This window comes from Anser brachyrhynchus (assembly GCF_964034855.1).
Source record: "Anser brachyrhynchus genome assembly, chromosome: Z".
Lineage (NCBI taxonomy): Eukaryota > Metazoa > Chordata > Aves > Anseriformes > Anatidae > Anser > Anser brachyrhynchus.
Window position 1 is genome coordinate 5,538,825 of NC_137697.1, and position 6,000 is coordinate 5,544,824.

Genomic DNA, 6,000 nt, shown 5'->3' on the forward strand with positions numbered 1-6,000 from the left:
CATGAAAAGCTCAATGAGGAAACAATCCTCAGCTGAAACGTGCTGTGGAGAACCACAAAAGCTGCACGATGAAAATGTCCTCAGAGGAAAGGCACTGAAGGAAACACCAAAAGCTGGATGCAGAAGCACTCCTCAAGTCACACTGAAGAAACCAACCAAAGCTGCTCAGCAAAGCACTCCTCAGAGGCTGCAGTGAAGAAACCCCAAAAGCTGCACAATGAAGAACTCCTCAGGGAAAACTTGGTGAACACAACCCGAAAAACTGCATGATGAACTTCTCCTCTGGGTGGTAGTGAAGAAAACACAAATAGCTGCACGATGAAGCTCTCCTCAGGGCAAAAGTGCTGAACAGAATCCCTGCAGCTGGACGATGCAGAACTCCTCACAGGTCACAGTGAAGAAAACACCAAAAGCTGCACGATGAAGAACTCCTCAGGGGACATGTGGTATGGGGAACCCCAAAAGCTGCACGATGCAGAACTCAATGGTCGCAAAGTGATGAAGACACTAAAAGCTGCTCAACAAAGCACTCCTCAGAGGCTGCAGTGAAGAAACACCAAAAGCTGCACGATGAAGCAATCCTCAGGGGCCACAAGGCGAAGAAAACACAAAAAGCTCCACTGAACAGCACTCTTCAAGAGCCACACTGAAGATAACCTGAAAAGCTCAATGAGGAAGCAATCCTCAGCTGAAACGTGCTGTTGAGAACCACAAAAGCTGCACGATGAAATGTCCTGAGAGGACTCCCCTTAGAGGGAGCATAACTTGATTCCTCCTCCAAAAAAAGGAGTCTTGTTGTATTGTTTACATATACATTTATTTATATATATAAATTTATTTATAGTTGTATTGTTTACATATAAATTTAAAGCCTGAATTTTCATCAGGCCTGTGTTCTGGCCAAAATACTGATGTTTCAGTTATTGGCTTTTTAGGCCAGACAATTAGGAAGTGTCATCTTAGGCCATTTTATGAAGGTCTTGGTTTTTTCCCCAATATTTTTGAGATCAAATTCATCCCATTTGATCTACATACCTACAGCAACTAGCATAAGTCAGAGTGCACGCTCCTCCTGGTGAGGTTAGTAATAAATGTACTCTCATTTGAATCTGGAGTACAATTTTGTGACAAACTTGTTACCTGCTCTTGTAGTGCCTGGACTGCATCCAGAGTGTTCCTTTCTAGTTCTTCAGTTATAGCTGAGTTAGTTACAATAGCTTTTTCTAATTCACTCACCCCTAACCAAGGTGAAAACCACCTTGCAAAGCTGTGAAATGCCCTGTTTCTTTTTACTAGAGGACTATCAGGGGACCTCTTAATTCTGCATGGGTTCTCAAGGGGGCTTTGTGGGTCTTCAATAATAGTTAAGTTTGGAATTATTGCCCCCAGGGTGCAAACTCCCTTCCATCCTAGGGGCAACACCTTCATGGCTTTCTGGCCACATAGCCAGTACCCCACCCCTCACCCTTCTTTTACTCCCACTTCCAGGGAGTGTTCCCTGGTAACACTCTAATTCTGTGTAATTCAATTCCTTTTACTCATTAATTCATTAAGAATTCCTCAAAGGAGAAGTTAAAGGTTTACAAGAGTTAGTTTTAACTGTTTTAACCTTAGAAGTCTCTGTTAAGACAGTCTCTCACATATCAGGGTTAGATGATGCGTTTACCGGGTATAATGAGTCCCCCCTTTTTCAGCCATTCTTACTGCCCTTTCAGTAATCAGGAGCACTTGGAACGGTCTGTCCCACTCAGGTTGTAACTTCGATTCTCTTCATGTTCGCATCAGAACCCGATCTCCTGCTTGGAATAGATGGATCGGGGCTTCCAAGGGTGGGCTTAGAGCTAACAATCCACACGTCCTGAGAGATGACAAAGAGGACGACAGTGTGGTCTGTAGGTTCGTGCTCAGTGTGCTGCACCAATAAGTACATGGAGTCAGAATCCACATGAAGGTCTTTTAATTCAATAATTAATTATATAACTCTGCAGAGTCAGGCGCTTGGCGATCTTTCGCAAAGCAAGCACGCCTCTGACTTGAATCACCATCATTTACACACAGCAAACTTGTGAAAACGATCTCTTTGGCTATTTTTGATTGGCTGTTACAGCTCACCTAACTTAAGAGGGGGGGAGGATGGGACACCAAGTCCCACATTGGCATGCATTAGCATTTTGATGGGTGTTATTTTTAACATGCTAATGGCCCTTAATGAGCAAAAAGTTACTAGAGGTCAGTCTGGAGCTGGTTTTCTCCTTCTTCTTTTTTACTATTTATCCCTTACCTTCCTTGCTTCTGTTAGCTGAAGGCTACCTGTCTCTCCCTTTCCTTATTTTCTCAGCTAAAACACTACACAAGCTATAGAAAGACTACACAAGCTACAGGCCTCCCTGTTTTCTTCAGAGGACGTATTGGGAGGTTGCCTGAGCTGCTTCTCCAATCTTTGTCTGGGTGAATGACGCTGTCACAGACAGAGGACAAGCTCTGAGTCCATTGGAACTGCTCCTCACACCACTGTATTACCTCATCTTGGCAGAGACTCTTGTGCACAATGTTCCCCGTTTCTGGTGAATGGATGGAGGAGGAGACCTTAGCCAATACCTGTTCAGCTCTGCTGCCTTCCTTGGAGATGTACTTCTGAGGCCTGCAGTGCCTGGGGGCTGTCAGGGTTACCTGCCTCCGTCCCCACCTTTGCTGGCACCAGCCATCACCCTGTGGGCACAGAAGCACGGCACAGTGACCAACCTGGGGAGGGACCCACGGGACCCCTTCCAACACCTCCTGGCCCCACAGTGCCAAAGCCCCAAATCTCCCAGCCCCGAGATCTTCCACCCTCCAGCCCCCTGTACCTGTCGGTCTCGACCCCTGGAGAGCAGGGAGATCCCGGCCACCAGAAGCAGGAGGCTGGGGATGAGGAGAAACCTGCTGTCGACCATCGCTCACAGCCAGGTACGACCGCACTGGCAGACGTGGGGTGCTGGCCGGTGCTTTATAGGGACACGGCCCTGAGGTCACAGACAGCACACGGCAACGCCTCTGTGAGGTCACAGCCCCCAGCCCACGTTGAAGCAGGCCGGTGCCCCTGTGCTGCATCCTGTGGGGAGGTGGGGGACTGATCCCGGCCCCATGCGAGGAGCCTGGGGGAGCCATCCTGGTGCCCCACACTCCAAGCGTCTGTGGGGGTCAGGGCAATGCCGTCCTGGTTGTGTTGAGTGCATCGAGGCCATCCAGGAGCTGCAGCAGCTGGTGCTGTCAGCACTGCCCAGTGAGGCTGCTGCGCTGAGGCCTGACTTCTGGCAAGCAGCATGAAAGGACCTGGAGGAGCTGGTGGAGCAGGGCAGCCTGTCCTGCTGTGGCTACAGCTACCCCAGGAGCAAGAGCTTTCCTGGGAGCTGGAGCAACATCTCCCTGGGCTGGCAGAGAGGAGCCCCCACAGAGCCAGTGCATCCATGCCGCCCAGCGCCCACGAAGCAGGGAGCGGCTGGTGTGTGCTCCAGCATCCAGCCACCAGCAATAGGGCTGATCGTGCACAAGAGTCTCCTTTGCCCAGATGAGGGACGCCATTGGTGGGAGGAGGTGTCCTGGCAGCCTCTTGGCTTGTGCATGGCCCTCCCAGCTTTTCTCAGCCCAGCCAACATGGCATTGCAAAAAGACCAGGGCTGCCAAACTGACTTCACCCCCACCCCAGGATTGTGTGTGGCTGACAGGAAGGACAGGAGCCAACCCCACATTGCAGCGCCTGTCAGCATGCAGCTGAGGCATGCAGCTGAGCGCAGCAAGCTCTGCATGCACGCAGCAAGCTCTGCATTCACACAGCAAGAAAGTGCCTAGAAGTACAGCTGCAATACTTCCCTGGGCCAGTGCAGCTGTCTGTGGAACAGCTGCAATAAACAATGTCCAAAAATCCCCGTGCTGGTTCTGCCCCCCTGCCACCACAAAGTCCCTGTGTCTGCTTCCTCAAGCCCAAACCCCTCCTCCATCCGGACCAGGTCAAGCAGAAGGAGCTTGGGGCATCCATCACCAGTCCAGTGGCCTGTGGGGAGCGTGGGGGACCAGGATGGTTCCCCGGGCTCCTTTCTCTGGGCCAGAGTCACAGCCCACTGCCCAGCTCCAGCTGTGTCCGACAGCACTTCCTGTTCCCCACCCCAAGCTGCTTAGTCTGCCACACTACACAGATTCGCTGTCACAGCGTGATCCCTGTATAACTTAGGAAAGATAAATGCAGCCAGGGAATGGACTGCAGGACATGAAGAAGCCCTGGAGCTGTTAAAGGAAAGTGTAATTATGTCTGGAGCACCGGGACCCACCCACCCAGCCCAGCCCCACTCTTCTCATACCAGCTTGGGAGAGAAGGGCTCTTAGTGCGGACTATGCCAACGAGGGCCTCCCGCTTCCATAGAAGCATAGAATATCCCAAGTTGGAAGGGAACCACCTGGATCATCGAGCCCAACTCCTGGCTCCAGAGAGGACCAAAAAACCAAACCCGATGTCTGAGAGCACTGTCTAAACACTGCATGGACTCTGACAGGTTCAGTGCTGTGACCACATCCCTGGGGACCCTGTTCGAGTGCCCCCAGTACAACAGGAACATAGAAATACTGGAGTGAGTCCAGTGGACGGCTTCGAAGATGATTAAAGGACTGGAGCACCTGTTGTACGAGGACAGGCTAACAGAACTGGGACTCTTAATCCTGGAAAAGAGAAGACTGAGGAGAGACCTCATCAATGTGTTTAAATTTCTGAGGGGAGGGTGTTGAGACAATGGAGCCTGTCTCTTTTCAGTAGTGCCCAGCAACAGGATGAGGGGCAACAGACACAAACTGAAGCACAGCAGGTCCTGGCTGAATATGAGAGGGCATTTCTTTACTGTGAGGGTGACAGAGCACTTGAACAGGTTGCCCAGAGAGGTTGTGGAGTCTCCTTCTCTGGAGATACTCTAAAAAACGTGCCTGGATGCCATCCTGCGCAATGTGCTCTGGGTGATCCTGCTGGGCAGGGGGTTTTGAATTGGATGATCTTCAGGGGTCCCTTCCAACCTCAGCCATTCGGTGATTCTGTGACCACCGTCTCAGTGAAGAACTGGTCCCAACCACCCAGCCTCACCCTCCCCTGTCACAGCTCCGTTCCCTTCCCTCGGTCCTGTTGCTGTCCTCTGGCAGCTCAGCGCCTGCCCCTCTGCTCCCCTTGTGAGGAAGCTGCAGGCCGCCATGAGGCCTGCTCTCAGCCTCCTCTCAGCTGGGAAGGAGCTCTTTATTACTTTTGGCCCCACTTGATGGCAGAATTGTCAGCACAACCGCTTGACTTTTGCTAAAATGAGCAGTTAGCGAAGGGCTTTATTAAGGGCCGGTGTCATGGGGCAGCAATGCCATATCCGCAGGCCTGGCGGGACCGACCCACGCACTCAGGCAGCCCCTTCTTGCTGCTTCCTTTCCAAAGCCTGCACTTCAGGCAAGACTGCAGATTTTCCTCACTCTGCAGTCTGGCTTTGTACACTAAAGAGTTGCTCTTCTCATTTTTAAAGTTCTCTTTCACTCTGCTCTTTCTCTCTTGGCATTTTTCATCAGCTTTACCTCTTGCTGAGTGATGGCTTGCTACCGTTTTATGCACGTAATCGTAGCACAGTCAGGAGGAGGGGCTTGGGCTTGATGAAGCGGACACAGGGACTTCGCGGTGAGAAGGTGCCAGCCCCAGCACAGGTATTTTTGGGCAGTGCTCGATGCTTCATATCAATGGACCTCTGCACTGGCCCAGGGAAGCGTTGCAGCTGTACTTCCCGGCACTTCTTTGTTATGTGCTCACTGAGCTTGCTGCGGTGCTCTTCCTTCAGCTGCAGCGTCTTGATCCTGAGAGGTGCTGCAGTGTGGCTGTGTTTCCCATTCCTGACATCACACTATCACAGATTTCTAGGTTGGAAGAGACCTCAAGATCATCGAGTCCATCCTCCGACCTAACACTAAGTACTCCACTAAACCATATCGCTAAGCTCTACATCTAAACGTCTT